Below are 20898 nucleotides of genomic sequence, written 5' to 3'. Positions count from 1 at the left end.
TCAGAGTTGAGAGTATGGTGCTGGAAAAGCACAGCAGGTCAGGCGGCATCCAAGGAGCAGGAAAATCGACGTTTTGGGCATAAGCCTTTCATCAGGATGTCTTCTTGATGAGACTTCTGCCCAAAACGTCGATTCTCCTGCTCCTCAGATGCTAGAAGGTTATTTACCTTGTTTCATATGCTGTATACATTTAATTACAACACCCTCATTGACTGTCCAAATTCTTAATATTGTCCCTTTATCTGCTATGCCTGAAGTTACATTCCTGATGCTTTCCACACTCTCTCTCCTATTTCTTGCTCTGGAAACATTAATCGCCTCTGCTCAGCTCTCACCCCACTTTTATTTTTTTTCTATGCAACTGAACCCTATCCCCAAGGCTAAAGGATTTTGGTCGCAGCATAGTTCAGGTGGAGCCCATCACATTGTTACAGCTCCCTCCTTCCCCAGGGCTGGTGCCAATGTCCCATGAATTCAAACCTGTTTCTCCCACATCAATCACACGTTTATCTCTTTGATATCAGTGACCTTGTGCCAATTTGCTCGTGGCTTAGGTTGTAGCCCAGAGATTATTAATACCTTTTTTGGTTCTGCTTTTCAATTTTGCCCCAAGCTGCTTATATTCCCTCAGCAGAATCTCTTTCCTCTTTCCACCTGCATCATTGATACCTCTGTGGACCACAACAATGGGATCTTCCCCTCCCATTCCAGCTTGCTCTGCAGCCCAGAGGAGATATCCTGTAGCCAGGCAATACAGCCTCTAGGACTGTTCCATCCTGTTTATTCCCCTGACTATACTATCCCTAATTGCGACTACATTTCTCTTTCCCCCACCCCCCGAATGGTACCACAGTGCTATGGTCAGTTTGCTTATCTTCCTTACTGTCCTTACTCTCACCCACATAGGGAGCAAGAATCTCAACTCTGTTAGACAATTAAACGGCTGAGGCTCGTTCAGCACTACCTCCTGGTTCCGTCCACTTGCCTCACTGACAGTCACCCTCCTGTCCCTGTCAGCTGACTGAATTCAAGGGAGTTAAACTGAAGGTGTGACTGTCTCCTGAAACACAGCACCCAGGTAACTCTCTGCTTCCTTGAAATGTCGCAGTGTTTGAAGCTCAGACTCCAGCTCATCAACTCTGAGTCGGACTTCCTCAAGCACTTGCTGCAGACGTGGTCATTATGAACAACAAAGGAGTTCACCACCTCCCACACGATGCAGGTAAAACACATCACCTGGCCCTGTGTATTGGTAGGATTAAAAATGATATGGTCAAACCAAATCTTTAAGGATTTATTATTAAGAGTTCATTGAACATAACAATGAGCAATTGAAAACAACTGAATTGAAAATCACTGGTTTAGTATGAAACAGTTGTTTCAGCTGTTGGGAAACCACGTGACACAACCACTTGGAGGATGGTTGTCTGAGAAAGTACTGAAAGCATGCAGTATGGTAGCAACATCGAGGACTCTGTAGCACTCGTTGGAGACCACTTCGGACTGAGATGGCAACTGTGTCAGGAACTCTGAATTCTTCAGCCGTTCCAAAACGGGGTCCCTAATGGGCAGAAGGCACTGAGATTCATTGTTAGATATCTTGAGCATGTCTAAAGTAGATTAATAGATCTATTCATTTGTTTGCATATGTTTCTAATCTACTAAAAATATCATGTAGATCATTAAGATGTCTTTACAACTTAATATACACTTGTTGCTTAATATATTTACTGACCAATAAATATATATATATAAAGCTAATAAAGGTGTTAATTTGCATCACCTGACCTGTAGAGTTATTTTTGTGACCTTCCACCGAATTCACAATACATCCTGCAGCTATATTTTTTTTCTTTTTTTTCTTCCTATTTTTTTTTAAACCCCCCACACTACCGCCTAACTGCGGTAGTGCTTATTTTTCCCCAGCACCCATGGTATGTGTGTGCAGGTGTGAAACACAGTGAGAGACACAAAGTGCATGAATCTTTATTCAATTTCCACCACCAGGAAGATATGAAAACACCCGAGTGACCAGTGACAAGCACTGCCCTTCTCATCAAAGGTCAATGCTGTGTGATCAAAAAGGTGAAGGGGAGGGTAGGGACTAAATCAAAATAGAGTTGGAGGGAGAAATGATGCACTCCACTCCCTGCGGCGCCCACCTCTCCCTGAACGACTCCAGGGTGTTGGTGGACACCGCATGCTCCTTCTCCAAGGACACCCGGGCTCTCACGTAACCCCGGAAGAGGGGCAGGCACTCGGCCCTAACGACCCCCTCCACAGCCTGCTGCCTGGACCTGTTGATGGCCAGTTTGGCCAGGCCCAGGAGCAGACCCACGAGGAGGTCCTCGGACCTGCCCTCCCTCCTCCGTACCGGGTGCCCGAAGATCAGGAGCGTGGGCCTGAAGTGCAACCAAAAGCAGAGGAGGAGGTTTTTAAGAAAATCAAAAAGGGAGTGCAAACGCCCACACCCAATATATACATGGTCCACGGACTCCACAGCGCCACAGAACAAGCAGTTGGGCTGGGAGTCCGTGAACCACCGCAATCTACGGTTGCAGGGGACTGCTGCGTGCAGCACCCTCCACCCCAGATCCCCGAGAGAAAGGGGGAGGACTCCCGCGTAGAGAGCCCTCCACTGGGGATCCCCACTGCCCGGTGGCAAATGGGCACGCCAAGGTGTGTCCGGACGGTGGATGAGCGAGAAGAGGTGGACGGTGTGCAGCAGCAGTCTATACAGGGTCTTTCTTTTCACATCTTTGAAGGGAACAAAATTAAAATTCCGGAGGCGGCTCAGGTTGTGGGGCACAGGCTGCCGCGGGAAGTACGGGACCTTGGGGCCAATGTGAAATTCCGTCCGGGCTGGGGTGAGCGCGGACGGGATCCCACCGAACACCTGAGCGTCCTCCAACTGGTGCACTACGTCGGGTCCGAGCACCGCCGTTTTAAGGTGTCGGATGGCGGCGGCCACGTACCGGACGTCTACCGCTGCCCTGCTCACTATGTCCTGCGGCAGCGTCCAGCCCAGGCCCCCGGCATCCAGCACGTCCCTGACCCTGGTCGCCCTCGCCGCCACGGCCCTCCCCTCCAACAGCCACTCGAACCCGCGAGTACGGAGGTGCGGATTCCTGAGCAACGGCTCCCTGATGACAGCCGCTACTCCAGCCGGAGGGTAGGCGCGGCGCGATTCGACCATGTTCCAGACAGTGATCAGGTCCTGGTAAAAGACAGGCAGCGTCTTGAGGGCGACCTCCAAACCGTCACGGTCGACGAACAAGAGCTGCGTGTCGTAGTTGAGGTTACGCACCTGGCGGAAAAAATATGTCGCCAGGGCGCACCACCTATGCAGCTCTATTTTATCTACTTAGTTCTTAATTTGTTTTTTAACAGTTTCCAACTGGTCTTTAATTTGCACTATGTAAACATTTCTCCCATTTACCTTCAATTTGAAAGTAACCCATGAAAGTCCAATTATTTCCTCTAATGTCACTCTTTCCTTTCTGCTGCCCCCCTCCCCGCCCACGCCCCGATCCTGGGCTTCAACTTATCCTATAAAAAGACCTTACAAAATACAAAAAAAACCTCTCATATTTTGTACCAAAATCCCAAGCTGCTTCCAAATTCTCAGAGCTATCCTGTGCTCAGCTTACTGGTCATTACTGCGACTTGTGTAAGTGTTCTTCTCCGGGACAGCGCAGCGGCTCAGTGGTTAGCACTGCTGCCTCACAGCAACGGGTTTGATTCCAACCTCGTCAGTGTGGAGTTTGCACATTTAACCTGTGGGTATCCTTCGGGTGCTTCGTTTTCCTCTCACAGTCCAAAGATGTGCAGGTTGGGTGGATTGGCCTGTAATGTCCAGGGATGTGCAGGCTGGGTGAGTTAGACACGGGGGATGCAGGGTTACAGGGACACACTGGGTCTAGGTGGGATGCTCTTCAGAGGGTAGGTGTGAACTCAATGGGCTGAATGGCCTGCTCCCACACTGTAGGGATTCTATGTTTCTGCACTGCATTTCTTGCCCAAAATGTTAAATCTGAGCCCCCCTCAGCTCTCATTGTATCATTACGTCTACCTTGAAACCTGTCACAAGCTTGTACCCCTCCATTAAATAGCTGCTCAATCTCCTTTGCTCTAAGTAAAATTGCCCCAACTCCGAAAACCTGATTTACTCCAACAAAAGACTATTGTATAAAATCTGAAGCCACCATTAAGGGAACGAAGTGCAAAAGATCCGGATCAAGGCTCTTTGCCATTAGCATGATGGGAAAGGCTTGGGGGGAAATGTTCTAGAAGCGTCCAGTCCCTTAATGCCCGGGAGTGGGGCATAATGTCAGTGCTCAGGTGGGAGAGTGGTGCTGCCCTAGTTAAAGGGGCTGAGCAGCTTTGAGTTTCCAACTCCAGGTGTTGGAGATGCTGAGGTCAATTCATCATGGGAGAGCTATTAAAGCATCTCACATCAGGGGATTCCAACAAAGGGTCTGAGAAATATGGTAAACAGGTAAAATGGAGATTCATCAAACAAGTTGCGCTTGTGTGTTTCTGTGTGAATGCACAGGTCTGTGTGGATAATTGGAACAATAGGAACCTATGATATTATACATATCCATATTCCAGCACCTCTCTCCCTGGAGATACTTTGGTGAAATAGTTTCAGTTTCTAGTTTCATAGTCACGGAAGAAAACACCTGGAAATTGTGGCACATCGAGCATTACTTCCAATCATCTGACCAGTGAAGGGTTTGCTGTAGCAGGAATTTGCCATTTGATCAACATAATGAGGTAAAAATCATTGAAATTCTATCTGCTTTAGACAGTTAGACACACAGACTATTGAACAAGGAGTTTGCTTTTACAAATACTTCGGTATAAATTACAAAGGAGTTGAAACCCTTAAAGCAGTGTCATTTCTCACAGTGAAGCGTACAGGTAAGTGTTTACTGCTGTACGGGAGGAACTGCAAGGCAAAAGGCTGATCTATTTATAGTATTCCATCAGGTAATCTTTTAAGTAGCGATCGACCTTAATTTCAACTCAGATTTTGCAGAAAATACAAAGCGAAGCTTCAACTCCATACTGTCATAATGTTGAGTAAAATATTCTACACATGTTGTCAAGCAGATATGATCGGTCAATCCCAATCCCAAATCCCTGTTCTTCATCATTTCAATTTTACCCCAAATGTGCCTCGTTGAAACCTCCTCATTCTTTTGATTCCTGGCTGTTGACAATTTGATCAGCTCCAAGATGGAGAACGCCACAATGAAATAATGTGATGTACCTGCTATTAATTTCCACAAAACTACAACTTCCCAGCGCAGATTCTCCAGGAATCTTTAGCCTTCTCCTCACCCTCCCCGCCTCTCTCAAAATTGGGAGTTTGAGGAGGGTAGAAAGATGCGTGGTTTAGTAAGATATTATGCTTCAGGACATTGGAACTAGCTAAGGGGAACGTTGAAAGTGAGTACTGATGGAAGGGTTCAACATAACAAGATGGAGGACTAAGGCAGCTCAGGGAGGGAGGTATAGGAAGGACATTGTAGGAGCAGCTTGAGGACGAAAGGACCATTGTGGAATGGGGGTCAGGTGATTATATTTTGAGTAGGAAAGGGACAGGAAATCTGGAACTGATGAATTGTTTCTGAACATCTTGACTATCTGTTTCAAAAGTGAATGAATTCAAACCAAGTTGATGCAACCTAAGCTGTTAATTTAACCTTTTAAGGGTTGGTATGCTTCTCATCGGTTTGTGCTGTAACCCCTCTCAAACCAATTTACCTTTCCTGGGTCTTGCCATGATTTTAATGCATTACCATTATTGAATCTTTGTGTTTCATGAGTAGAATGCTTGGGGCACACATCCCAACAAACTTGTGTTGGAGACAGGAACCAAAGTAGGAAATTTCTATTTCAGCTTATTCTGATTCCAAGCTGACAGTGTCACAAATCAAAAGCCAGAGTGAAACCCAGCTCGATAGACCAGAACTTGTATTCTTCCCTTTCCTATGGAGGTCAGATACTGAAAATATTAGATTAGATTGCCTACAGTATGGAAACAGGCCCTTCAGCCCAACAAGTCCACACTGACCCTCCGAAGAGCAACCCACCCAGACCCCACATTTACCCCTGACACTATGACCAATTCACCTGGCCTGCACATCTTTGGATTGTGGGAGGAAACCAGAGCACCCGGAGAAAACCCACACAGACACGGGGAGAATGCGCAAACTCCACACAGTCACCCAAGGTGGGAATTGTACCTGGGTCCCTGGCGCTATGAGGCAGCAGTGCTAACCACTGAGCCACCATGCCGCCCAAAATATTGTCAAGAGATGGTCAGTGTACTTTTAACAAAAGCAAATAAACGTTTACTACACAAAAGGTAAAAGAAAACCACAACATATATTGAACTATATAAAAATCATTGGAATGATTTCATTACAAAAATCAGAAAGAAAGATTAATCTCTTTTACCCCAGCAATAACTTGATAGACATGCATACCTCATTGAGTGTTTCATTTTTGTCTCCATGATAAAGTCTCTCACTCAGCTGCCACAGCTAGAGTTGGTTTCCTTTTGGCAAATTTCTGCTGTGCATTCATTCAATGCTATTTTCTTCAGTTCATGTCCCCCACAGTGACAAAATAAATATCTAACTCAAATTACCAATTTATTTTTCATATGAAGCACCAAGAAGTTCATTTCAACTTTCTATTGTTCAGTCATTTCTATTGAAGCCTATAAGAAGCTGGGAGAATCCAGCCATTGCTATTTCACTAGCATTCTCAATCTGACCACCTTCACCAGGAGGGAGGCAAACATGACGGCTGTCAGTTGTGTTGGACAGAATCAGAGAAAGCCCAGAATGTGGAAGCAGGCCATTCAGCCCATCACATCAACACTGACCCTCTGAAGAACATTTCACCCAAACCCACACCCAATACCCTATCCCCTTAACACCACATTTATTATGACTAATACACCTAACCTACACATCCCTGAACAGTATAGGAATTTAGCATGGCCAATCCACCTACCTGCGCATCTTTGGTTTGTGGAAGGAAACCAGGGCATCCGGAGGAAATCCATGCAGACACTGGGAAAATGCTCAAATTCCACAAATACAGTCACCTGAGGGTGCAATCAAACCTGGGTCCCCGGCGCTGTGAGCAACAGGGCTAACCACCAAGCCACTGTGCCGGCTCACAAGCTGTGAAAGTTTGCAGATCACACCAGTAGATTTCTGGAGGAAGCAGGAAGTAAAGATATCCAGACAATGACTTTGACAACCTCTGGCCACCAGATAAAGGCTGCAGAGGTCAGCAATGACTAACAGAACTTTTCCCAGCCTCCTCAGGAGGCCTAGTGCCATGGACAGAAAGCTGAGCTATCTTCTTGTGAAACCTGTCTAGAGGACACTGCTTCAAGCCAGCTAGAATGCTGTATTTAACTCCTCCGTCCCGTTTAGTGACATGTAGCTGAGAAGCAGGCAGCTCCTGCTCCTGTTGTCCCTGACACTGTTGTTACTGCCCCTCTTGTTGTTCATCAGAGGACCAGGGTAAAGCTGCTTAAATTGTTGGTCTGCTTCAGTGAAGGGAGACAGCACAACAGTGCAGATCATAGAGAGAAATGCCCAAAGGAGCAGAAATGTTGGCAAAGTAGTGGATGTCACCTAACAATTAACGAAGGTGAACTTCCAGCACAAATCCTGGTGTACATAATGTATTGTGCACACAAGTAAACATCCTAGGCAATGTTTTATATACATAAGTATACATCCTAGGCAAAGAGGTAATTGTCTTGAATCAGTATTTGAGGTTTTTATAAAGCATCAGGTTCACCACCCTGTTCATCTTCACTGTGTTCTTGCTTTATTGACCTCAGGGTTCTTCCACAGTTTGGGGAACCAGGCACAGACACTTATAGTCACAATGCAGGATTAACTCTGCAGACAGCTAATCTTTAGCATAGTTTAATTGTTCTCCGGCCTGTCTCAATGGGTCTTTGGTAACTTCTCAACCTGCTGGCATATTGATTTTCTCCTGCACGCACTGATCTATCCCAAGGTCAATCAGGTTAAAACATTACATTTGGAGACCCCTTACCTGAAGTCACCATGAGAAACGTGTTAATCCACTTGAAGCAATTTTTAGATAGGGCCTGCTGAGATTCTACGATAAGACCAAGAAAGTTCAGTGGAACACATTATTCAGGAGAGAATCCAAAAATGTTTATGTTGGAATTAATGGTGGGACATTGGTAAGTATTTTAGCTGTATCAAATGTTTATCAAAGATGTGTGTTAGAACAAATTCCAAGGATAAACTATGTAAAATTGTAAAAGAAATGAATCACAGGCTCACTTTTAGGAGTGCTTTTATTTTCTTGCAGTAACGCAGAGAAGGATTTGTTAAAAGTGAGTCTCAATCAGCTTCACTGTCACTTCATGTGGACTCCACAGACAGAAACCATCGACTGGGATGATATGAAACAAAGATTAGAAGATTCAATAGAGGCTGGTGTAAAATATCAAGCCAGGTCTTACAACCATCTTGCCTTTATAAACTGTCTGCAAGGAAACTGTGAAGAGGCAATTCAGAATTTAAAGGAAGCTGAAAGGATTCTGAAGGAGAGACATGAAGATGAATTTGAGGAAAGAATCTTGGTCACCTATGGAAACTATGCCTGGGTTTATTATCACATGGACCGACTGGAGGAGGCTCAGTCCTACCTCGACAAGCTGGAGACAGTCTGTAAACTATTTCCTGAAGCCTCTCGGTTTACAGCAATAATACCTGAGGTTTACGGGGAGAAGGGCTGGTCACTGTTGACCACAGCCCCTCAATATTATGAAGAGGCAAAGGAATGTTTTACAAAGGCCCTGGAGGAAGATCCTGACAACATTGAGTGGAATGTTGGCTATGCCACTGCACTGTCCCGTCTGGAAGGACTTTCGGGTACCCAAGAGAGTCACAAATCCACTGAATCAATGAAACAGTTTAGACGTGTTCTGGAGCTAGATCCTGATCATGCTGAATCCATGGTGCTGTTAGCTTTAAAACTACAAGAGTTCAATCAAAAGGAGGAAGCATCCTTATTAGTTGAGCAAGCATTGCAGAAGTCCCCTGATCTCCCATATGTGCTTCGATATGCAGCAAAGTTTTTGAGAAGAGAAGGAGATGTGAAAAGATCGTTGGAGCTGTTGAACAGAGGGCTTAAAATTACCCCGAACTCTGCCTTCCTGTACCATCAAATAGGTTTGTGTTACAAAAGCAAATTGCTTCAACTGATCAAATATCCAGGTCGCAGAGACCCTCACAGACAACAGAAAGCTGAATTAATCACAAAATGCAAGTACTATTTTGAAAAGGCTTTTGAGCACCGCCCACTAACATTTATTAATGCACAGCTAGATTTCGCTGTGATTTGTTCATTAAATAAGGAGTACCATGAAGCTGAGGTGACCTACAGCAATCTACTGAAACTGGAAAATATTCATCCAGAAAATAAGCAGGCAATACGTCTTCAGGCTGGGTTATTTGAACTGTATTCCAAAAGATCAGAATCAAATGCCATCATCCATTTTCTGGAAGGACTCAAAATCAAATATAACTCAAATGAACAGAAAAGATGTCGGAGCCGGCTAGAGAGGATAGTAGAAAGACAACTTCTCAGGAATCCAAGAGACAGCAAAGCCCTTGGTCTGCAGGGGTTGCTTTTTCAGTTGAATGGGAAGAAATGCAAGGCTATTGAATACTTTGAGAAAGCCTTGGAGGTTGATTCTGACAATGAAGAATATCAAAATGCTCTTTGCGAATTAAAATAATTCATTATTCATTGCAAAGATGGGCTGAGTAGCCCAAAGCTTGAATATTGACAAGAAGAGAGACATGTTGCCACAGATTTTGTCTTGCACTCGCCTGTAAAATTGCAAGTAAAGTGCAGTTTTAAAGACCACAATAACTTGTCACAGATAAGGGGTATGTTCAAACCCTGAGCCTTGTATAAATTACCTGGGAGCTCTGCTAGCGTACAGTTTCCCTTTCTTTGTCCCATAGCAATACCTCAGCTAATCTGACTGGCAAACCGATAAGCACCTTTTTTCTTTTAGTGTAGCTCAGGTTAAGTTGTTTACATCGTTAAAAATTTAGAATTCAATTATTGCTTAAATGAGTGTAAAATGAGAAGCTGTGAAGGTTCTGTTGTTTCAATAAAATACCATGAAATGAAATTCTGCTTTACCTGAATCAGTAGTTCTCAACTGTTCTGGTTCTGAGAGCCCCTTCCATATTATAACATTGCTATGGATCTCCTGTGGAATGAAAGCATCACCTTTTCTATATAAAATGTAGTTATGCACTTAAGCATATGATTTTAATATTAATGGATTACGACAGAGACATATCACTTCTGTGCACTTTGTGAAGACTGTCATAAAAAAAATCTCCAGAATAGCTTCCCCATCAGGGACGGCATCTTTCCAGATGTCCGGTGAGGTTTCCCATTATCCAAGGAAATCATAAATATATCACTCAACAAATCCAGGGAAAGCCTTTGGAACAAAGCAAAGAGACCTGCAGGGCTTTCATTGAATTTTTAAAGGCCTTTGACACTATCAACCATGAAGCATTTTGGGAATTCCTCCAGAAGCCGAGATACCCAGGAAGATTCCTTACTATTCTACAACTCCAACAACATGGCATGATGGCAACTGTCTTTTCACTGCTCCTCCTGTTTCTATGAGCAGCAAGCCCTGTCAGGTCAAAAGGATCATCTCAGTGAACCCTGTGGATAGGAACTGCCTTCCCAGTTTTTCCCTCCACCCATAATACCCAGACGTTTTCCTCCTGACTGTATGTGAGTGAAGGGACATTTACAAGGGGCTTAGAGTTTTAACCAGTAAAGTTATACGTTAATAGTTTATAATTGTTTCTCAGTAGTTAGAATGGTGGGGAAAGGGGAAATGAGGAAACTGGTGAAAGATGACGCGGAAGATGAGCTGTTCCATATCGGAACACTTCATTTCCAGGGCATCAATGTGCACTTCACCAGTTTCCTCATTTCCCCTTCCCCACCTTACCCCAGTTCCAACCTGCTGGCTCAGCACCATCCTCATGACCTGTCCTACCTGCCAATCTTCCATCTCACCTATCCGCTCCACCCTCGTCTCCGACCTATCACCTTCATTCCCACCCCCATCCACCTATTGTACTCTCGGCTACCTTCTCCCCAGCCCCACCCCCCTCCCATTTATCTCTCCACCCCGGAGCCTCCCTGCCTCTATTCCTGATGAAGGGCTTTTGCCCGAAACATCGATTTTCCTGCTCCTCGGATGCTGCCTGACCTGTTGTGTTTTTCCAGCACCACTCTAATCTAGACTCTGATCTCCAGCATCTGCAATCCTTATTTTTGCCCAGTAGGTGAAAGAAGCCTGTTGCCAGCCAAGAAAAATCCTTATCTCATGCTCACCGCTGGATGTGCTGTTCATGTGCCAGCAGCGACCGCTTTGTAAATAAGTCCGCATCTTATTCAATGCACTAAATGCCAAATGTTTCCACTATCTAGCAGTTTTGTAAAGCTTACAGTTACTGTGGAGATCCTGCCTTCTCAATCTCACCCCTCTCCTGAGGCGTAGTGATGCTCAGGTGAAACCAGTTGTCTCTCCCTAATCAGAGAGCTTTCTTTATTCCAAAAGTTTACTTTATTCATAAAAATGTCAATATTTACATAGTTGCTGAAGCAGTTCAGTTCTGTTTGGTAGCATTTGAAGAAGCAAACATTAGAGTTTAACTTCATCCAACAAGCAAAGCCAAGGCATTTCTTACTTGTACAACGTTATATTTATGTACATTTGAGCCACTGGGAGGGTCCGATAAACAAAAAGACCCCCATTTAACTGTGGCAGAAAGACTTCAGACTGCACCTTGGAAGCAGCTATTCCAAGCTTCAGTCATCCCTCTGCATGTAGTCCTGGACCTTGGAAGGTGCCAGACTGTAACACTCAGTCAGCGTCAACTCCTTGTTCTGGAAGACCAGCAAGTTTCAGGCAGACCAAAGGGCGCAGTTCACTGAGTTGACAGTGCGCTGAGCACCATTGATGTTTGTCTTGGTGTGTGTCCCAGAGAACAGAGTCCCACATCATGGAGCTGCTCAGGACAAACCTCGACAAGAACCATTGCATCTCTCTGCAGATGTCCTTTGCAAAGGCACATTCCAGCAGGAGAAAGGGCAGCGTGCAGTGGTGCAGACAGTCTGGGGGGAAAAGAAGAATCTCCCTTCTCATCAACAGCCAAGCAATGTCTTGGTGCTTGTTGGAAAACAGCCCACTGGTCTTACAGGACTATCGTGACTTTACTTGCTTATATAATATTTACCATTTTTAGGTCATGAAGTGCCAGGCCCTAATTTATTTTCACATTATATAGAGTCAGTATTCTCTTGAGATTTGGAAGTGATCTGTCAGAAGAATATTTCTGTGTTTTCTCTATGTGAACACAATAATGAAGGTACTACCTGCCTAGTTTGTGGAAATGCAACAAAATCATTTTAGCTGTCTTCACCAAATCTGTTGTATTCCTTAGTCAATTAGTTTCATAAAATAATTATTAATTCTCTCCAGGGTTTACAACTGGACTGCATTCCCTGCTATGTTGCCCGATCTGAAATTATTTGGATAACTGCCATTAGAAGCATGTCACAATCAAGTGAGAGAAGCTGCCTGGGCAACAGAGGTTCAGCTCGTGTTTACAAACACACTCCATTGAGTTTTGTCACACTTCTATCAGACACCTTTTTTTGGAAACGTTTCAAACTCTTGACTGGTGCTGCTGAGGATTTTATTACCAATATCCATTCCAAACGTTGACAATCAACAGTTGTGGGATTTCCTCATTTTAGTCACAAGGTCAGTCGCATCTAGCACCCATTTAGAAGGGAAATCTAATTTAGGATGGAGGTTATGAAGGATTTTAGGGAACATTGGGGGCAGGGTCATTAAGTTGGGGTGTATTTTAGGCTGGAGCCCTGCTTTAAGTTTCAGAGTGTCTATATGGGGTGTACATTTGGAATGGGACATTTGGGTGAGGGAAAACTTTGGAGTGCTTTGGGGAGTTTGGGGACGGCAAGGTTTTGAGATGGAATTAAAATTTGGGACAGGGTTTAGGGGCCGCATTACATTAATGTTTGTGGTGGGGAGTGTTAGCAATAGCAGACAGCCTTTAAGTTGGATTAGGTTAAATTTCAGTTTGGGGAAGAGTGTTAGAGTGAGGGGTGTTTCCAGTTAGGGTTGTGGCAGGTTGAAACAACTTTGTGGGCCTTAGGAGTTTTTTAGATTTTAGATTACTACAGTGTGGAAACAGGCCCTTCGGCCCAACAAGTCCACACCGACGTGCAACACACCCAGATACATTCCCCTATACTTACCCCTTCACCTAACACTACGGGCAATTTAGCATGGCCAATTCACCTAACCTGCACATTTTCTTTTGGATTGTGGGAGGAAACCCACACAGATACGGGGAGAATGTGCAAACTCCACACAGAGAGTCACCTGAGGTGGGAATTGAACCCTGGTCTCTGGCACTGTGAGGCAGCAATGCTAACCACTGTGCCACCCAAAGTTGGTCAGGATCTTTAGACAGATTGGTATTAAAGGTGGAGGTATTGAGGAAGAGGATTTATGAAGGTTTGGGGCTTCAGAAAGGGTATTTAGGATGGAGTGTGTGTTGAGGTAGTGTCTGGTTTTTAGCATATGGGTTCTGCTGTCAGACAGTGAAAACCTGGGTAAATCAGCATACATTTTGTGGTAGAGTTCAGATTTAGGATTTATGTTTCAGGTGGTATGAATAAGGTAAATTGGCTATTCTGGATTCTGTGCTATTGTCCAGGTGGTTGGCATAGTTCCCCTTTGGGATTAAGAATCCTGTCAGGCTGGCATTTTCAAGGGTATACTCAATATTAGCTTGCCTGAATAAACACTGTCCTGTCTTATTCTTGATTTCAATTTGTTGGCAACTCTGTTGTTAATTTTCCAATTCTCCATCCCCTCTTCCATTCCTTTGTGTTGATGCCCAGTTCAGATTCATTTTTAGCTTAATGAGCAGGCTGTCCTTTGATTGCTTTGTCCTGGTTTCCTGCTCTTCTATCCAGTCACTGAAGTGTTTCCTGTTGACAGCAGATGGCACAGACTACATTGTGTTATTCACGTATTAAGATGGCCATTTTCTCTGTGTTCATTTTGAAGCGTTTGCATGTTCCACTGCTTGTCACAATAATTTAGAGTGGATTGTGCCATCGCTCTGCTCATGACTTATAAATGTTTTCCTACTTTAAAGCCTGGTGTCCTGTTACATTCGCTCAATGAATTGCCTTCTGCAGCACAATGGCTCAGTGGTTAGCACTGCTGCCTCACAGCACCAGGGACCCAGGTTTGATTTCAGCCTTGGATGACTGTCTGTGTGAAGTTTGCACATTCACCCCACCCCCCGCATCTGTGTGGTTTCCTCCGGGTGCTCCAATTTCCTCCCACAGTCCAACGATGTGCAGGTTAGGTGGATTGGTCATGCTAAATTTGGCTGCAGTGTCTAGAGATGTCAAAGCTGAGTGTAGTAGCCTGTATTCCTGATAAAGGGCTTTTGCCCGAAACGTCAATTTTACTGCTCCTCAGATTCTGCCTGAACTGCTGTGCTTTTCCAGCACCACTCTAATCTAGACTGTTGAAGCCATGGGAAATCCAGAGCTCTGGGGATAGGATGGAGTGTTGGTTCTGGGTCGAAGGGTTGGTATGGCCATGAGAGGCCAAATGGCCTTTTTCTGTACTGTAGGGATTCTGAAACCTTTTAAATGAATCTCTAACTATTTTATTGAGGTGGTGGGTCATTTAAGCAGCATGTTTGAATTAACAGTGGCCTTCATGTTGACTTTGCCATGGAAAGTTGGCTCTCTTGAAGTTTGACTCAATGGGCTGGAGTTCATGTTCTCTCACTATGGGCGATTTTTGTTGGGGCAGGGTGGTAAGCATGTAAAGTAGGAAGGGGGGGACAACACCACCACCTTCTTGCAGACCCCGAGTAGTATTCCCATGACACTATAAGTGGCTGGGCAGCAAATTGGGCAGAATGCCTGCTATTTGTATGTAAATAAGCAAGGATTTGTCTACCTTGTCACCAAGCTTACTGACTCCAATAAGGTACTGCCCACACCACAATAATGGTTGGCATGAGAAGGCAGGCAGTCTGTTACTTATCACAGACTGTTTAAGCAGCAGGGAGGGAAAGGAGTCACACCATTCAGGGTGGTGCTCTGTGTGCATCCTCGAAGATGTCACCACCCTCTTCATTCCAACTGCTTGCTCTCAAAAGTGTGTCACCTTTTCCACCTCAGCAGGCTATCCAATCCCTCATCACCCTCACTGCCCAGGATTTTTCTAGTTCTGGTGCTCATGTTCTCTTTTGCCTGAGGCTTGCCTGCAGCGTTCCTGTCATGCCCAGTGCTGACCTCGGGCCCTGCTGGCGCTGCCAGAGCTGCCTGTCAATGGGACTCGCCAGCAGCCATTGAGAGGATAGGACCTCTTCTGCTGAGGGGCTGAAGCCCCAGGCTCTCTGTTTAGCTCAGCCACAGCATGTTCTGGCTACAAATTGGCTTCTTTGGTCCGCATTAGGTGCCCAGCAACAGAGCACTCAACGTCCCTGAATCACCTCCTCCCATGCACCCCCACCGCCCGAAGCACTCAGCCCAATGTTTTTGAGAAAGCCTCCTGTGAATCCTCTCTGGCTTCCTGCAGCTTGGAGTGTCATCACTGCCTGGTTGAAAACCTCCAACTTTGTGCATATAAAGTGTGGACTCATTGGCTGCAACTTCAGCAGCCTGACGCAAGTGTCTTTAGTTCGGTGGTGTTTTGTGTGGAGGAAGCTAATTGCCTTTTCTGAGGAGAGACAGTCTGGATGTGATGTATTAGTTAAACAGTGAGGAAACATGAATGTCAGGTGAGTGTAGTTTACTGATCCCAGACAAGGAGTGGATGCATGGTGTGGAGTGTGTTGACCTCTGTGACTTGTGTGGTAGCAGCATTCTGCTCAATAGCTAAGGTATTCAGAAACTTTGCCCCTAGTCTCTTTCCATTTTCACTGGTGTCTCTCTAACTGAAGCCTGTCAAGGGCTAGCCTCTGCCCCCGCTCCCCCGCTCCACCATGCCCACTAACACACTTTATTTTTGGGGAGGCAATGGTTTAGTGTTATTATCGCGGGACGGTTAATCCAGAAACCCAGCTAATGTTCTGGGTTCAAGCCCCACTACAGCAGATGGTGGAATTTGAATTCAACTAAAAATCTGAAATTAAGAGGCTCATGACCATGAAACCATTGTCAACTGTCAGAAAAGCTCATCTGGTTCACTAATGTCCTTTAATTGGTCATCCTTACCTAGTCTGGCCTACATCTAACTTCAGATCCACAGCAATGGGGTTGATCTTAACTGCCCTCCAGGTAATTAGGGATTGGCAAGACATGCTGGCCTCGACAGTGACACCCACATCCTGTGAGAGAATTTAAAAACAAAATCTCAGGGCTGTTTGTTCACCCTATGTCAGTCATTTGTAGGACTAGCTCTGGCTAACAACAATGGAACAGATCGTCAAGATGTTGACTGGAGGTGAGAATTCACCAACCCTTTACCTTAGGTCATCCTTTAGTTTACCTCGCACTGGGGGGCCATCTTTTAGCCGTTACTATGCCCTTGTTTCGAAAACAAGATACAATCATGTCAACTTATGTTTTATGTCTGGGCTGTAGTTTATTTGTTCAAGGGAGAGAAGAGAAACAGCCTTCTGTCGTATGCTATCATACAGAGCTTTCAAATTCTGTTTTACTATTACAATACTCACAAGAATACCATTTTTCACAGAAGAGAGCCATCCAAATGTGTTCAAAGACAATGTCATGAGACTGATGGAGGAGTTATGATCAAGGTCAATGCAAAATTGCCACGTCTTTTTGGCCAAGTGATTTTTTTTCTGCGACTAAACTGGAAAATTCAGGCCCACGTTCTCTGGACAATATTAAACTAACAAAAACATACCTACTCACATGTCCACAAATGTTCTTGCCAATTTTCTGATGGGACCAGCAGCCATAATTCTATGAGTTTTAAGATAGTGATGTATCTAAAAATTGAAGTTCTAAATTGGAGGAAGGCCAATTTTGACAGTATTAGGCAAGAACTTTCAAAAGTTGATTAGGGGCAGATGTTCGCAGGTAAAGGGATGGCTGGAAAATGGGAAGTCTTCAAAAATAAGATAATGAGAGTCCAGAGACAGTATGTTCTCTCTAGAGTGAAAGGCAAGAATGGTAGATGTAGGGAACACTGGCTGACTAGAGAAATTGAGGCTTGGGTTAAGAAATTGGAGGAAACATGTGTCAGGTACATACAGCAGAGATTGAGTGAATCCTTAGAGTATAAAGGCAGTAGGAGTATACTTAAGAGGGAAATCAGGAGGGCAAAAAGGGCTAATGGGATAGCTTTGGCAATTAGGATTAAGGGGAATCCAAGTACATTCTACAAATACATTAAAGACAAAAGGGTAACTAGGGAGAGAATAAGGTGCCTCAAAGATCAGCAAGGCGGTCTTTGTGTGGAGCCGCAGGAGATGGGGAAGATACTAAACAAGTATTTTGCATCAGTGTTTACTGCAAAGAAGGACATGGAAGATATAGAATGTGGCAAAACAGATGTTGACATCTTGAAAAATGTCTATATTGCAGAGTCATGTTACAGAAGAGGTGGTGCTGGATGTCTTAAAGTACAAAAGATGGATAAATCCCCAGGACTTGGTCAAATGCACCCTAGAACTCTGTGGGAAGCTAGGGAAGTGTTAGTTGGGCCTCTTGTTGAAATATTTGTATCATCAATAGTCACAGGTGATGTGCTGAAAGACTGGAAGCTGGCTAATATGCTGCTACTATTTAAGAAAGGTGGTAAGAAAAAGCCATGGAACTATAAGACCAGTGATACTGGCATCGGTGGTGGCTAAGTCGTTGGAGGGAATCCTGAGGGACAGGATGTACATGTATTTGGAAAGGCAAGGACTGATTAGGGATAGTCAACATGGCTTTGTGCGGGAAATCATGTCTCACAAACTTGATTGAGTTTTTTGAAGAAGTAACAAACAAGATTAATGAAGGCAGAGCAGTAGAATTGATCTATATAGATTTCAGTAAGGCGTTCAACAAGGTTCCTTATGGTAGACTGGTTAGCAAGGTTAGATCTCATGGAATACAGGGAGAACAGGTAATTTGAATACAGAACTGCCTCAAAGGTATAAGACAGAGGGTGGTGGTGGAGGGTTGTTTTTCAAACTGGAGGCCTGTGATCAGTGGAGTGCCACAACAATCGGTGCTGGGTCCATTACTTTTCATCATTTACATAAATGATTTGTATGTAAACATAAGAGGTATAGTTAGTAAGTTTGCAGATGACACCAAAATTGGAGGTGTACTGGACAGCGAAGGTTACTTAGGGATCTTGATCAGATGTGCCAATGGGCTGAGAAGTGGCAGTTGGAGTTTAATTCAGATAAATGTGAGGTGCTGCATTTTGGAAAAGCAAATCTTAGCAGGACTTATACACTTAATGGTAAGGTCCTTGGGTGTGTTGCTGAACAAAGAGACCTTGGAGTACAGGTTCAACGTTCCTTGAAAGTGGAGAAGCGGGTTGATAAGATAGCGAAGAAGGCATTTGGTATGTTTTCCTTTATTGGTCAGAGCATTGAGTACAGGAGTTGGGAGGTCATGTTGCGACTATACAGGACTTGGGTTAGGCCACTGTTAGAATATTGTGTGAAATTCTGGTCTCCCTTCTATCAGAAGGATGTTATGAAATTTGAAAGGGTTCAGAAAAGATTTACGAGGATGTTACCACGGTTACGGGATTTGAGTTAATGGGAGAGGCTAAGTAGGCAGGGGCTGTTTTTCCTGGAGTGTTGAAGGCTGAGAGGAGACCTTACAGAGGTTTATAAAATCATGAGTGGCATGAATAGGATTATTAGACAAGGGCTTTTCCCTGGGTTGGGGGAGTGCAGAACTAGAGGGCATAGGTTTAGGGTAGAGGGGAAAAATGTAAAAGGGACCTAAGGAGCAACTTTTTCACACAGACGCTGGTGCTTGTATGAATAAGCTGCCAGAGTGAGTGATTAGATTTCCTACAGTAAGGAAACAGGCCATTTGGCCCTACAAGTCCATACCGACCCTCTGAAGGGCAACCACCTAGGCCCATTCCCCAACCCTATATTTACCCTGACATATGCACCTAGCACTATGGGCAACTTAGCATAGTCAATTCACTTGCTCTGCAGGTCTTCGGAATGTGGGAGGAAACCAGAGCACCCAGACAGGAAGAGAATGTGCAAACTCCACACAGGCAGTCACCCAAGGCAGAAATTGAACCCAGGTCCCTGGCGTTGTGAGGCAGCAGTGCTAACTATTGAGCCACCATGCCATCCATGCTGTGAGCCTGCAGTGGTGGAGGCTGGTACAATTATAACAATTAAAAGGTATCTGAATGAGTACATGAATAAAAAGGGTTTACAGGGATATGGGCCAAATGCTGTCAAATGGGACTAGATTAGGTTAGGATATGACTCTATGATATCCAGTCGGCATGTAAGAGTTGGACCAAAGCATTTGTTTCTGTGGCTTACATCTCTATGACTCTATGACAAATGCATCAGACCTTGGTCAGCACTAGGAATCTTCAGAGGGAGCAAGGCAGAGAATGTGCATGAAAGATACAAGCCCTTTTAACAGCATGAGTGGCCATATTCTGCTAAATGTGCCAAATGATTGGATAATGTTTAAGTTTGTAAGTGGGTCAGGCGAGTGTGGTAAATGGTTAAGGAGAGGGGAGGATACCAATTGGGTAATTGTCAGACTAGGAAAGTGGCAGCTAGGCAGGGTTGAAAGGGAGGCATCATCTATGGAGCGGGGTCAGGTGACAGGGTGGTAAGGCAGCAAAGTCGCTAAATGGCGGCTGGGTAGGTGTGCAAGCTGAGTAGATTGACAGTATAAATAAAATAGCAGATGGGTACGACGGTGAGATCCGTTTGGGGGATGTCGGAAGGTCTTAGCCAGAGGACGTCTGGAGCTCTGGAAAACATTTTGTGGTTCAGTTGTGTGATTCTCCAGGAGTTAGAACAGGTTAGGTTGCAAGTCTCCAGATCATTAACTGTAATTCAGAGTAAGGGACTTTGTCAGAGGGTTCCAGATGATGGGTAATTATCTATCTGAAGTTTTAGCTTCCCAGGCAATACACACTAGTCAGTGTGTCAGGCCTTTCCAACAGATTGAATGTTTATTATTGAGGTAAGTTTATTTGATAAATCAGAGCCCAGAAGATCTAGCCAATGCTAATGTACCAGCAGCTAGTGTTGCCAAGAGCAATTAACAGTATTCCTACAGGGTTCATCATGTGACTTTACCCAGCCCTGCTCCCTGAGTGAATCATTCTCACAATGAATGCTTCCTGCCAACTGGATGACTCATGACTGTCAGCCAAGCAATCTTTTTATTGATTTTTCAGAATCTTTTATATCCAGTTTCAAGGAAATAACAAAATAAAACCTTTTTTTTCCCAAATATGCTAGTGATTTCTCTCCAGGATTGCACCCAACTGTGTCCTAGAGATTTGCCTTCAATTCCTGGAGTCACTCTGTGAGTGCATTCTGTGCCAAACAGACAGACAGATGCTTTAGTTCTGAGTTTCATTTTCCAGTTTCAGTTTCATTTCACATTCAGTAAGTGACTTCAAGTGAGTCATGAAACGAAAAAATACATTTTGTTGAAAAACAACACACGAAACACATCTTCCTTCCCACCTACCCACTCCATCCTCCCCTCCTATCTACTACCACC

General features: G+C 44.5%; 1 pseudogene; it reads left to right on the top strand.

Moving 5' to 3' along the window:
* Positions 1–1182: 1182 nt before the first annotated feature.
* On the top strand, positions 1183–9823 carry LOC140463273 (interferon-induced protein with tetratricopeptide repeats 5 pseudogene; annotated as a pseudogene).
* Positions 9824–20898: the final 11075 nt, after the last annotated feature.

Source organism: Chiloscyllium punctatum, chromosome 38 (genome assembly GCF_047496795.1).
Source record: "Chiloscyllium punctatum isolate Juve2018m chromosome 38, sChiPun1.3, whole genome shotgun sequence".
NCBI classification, from domain to species: Eukaryota; Metazoa; Chordata; class Chondrichthyes; order Orectolobiformes; family Hemiscylliidae; genus Chiloscyllium; species Chiloscyllium punctatum.
The sequence above is the reverse complement of the archived record's forward strand: the minus strand, read 5'-3'. Positions and strand labels throughout refer to the sequence as shown.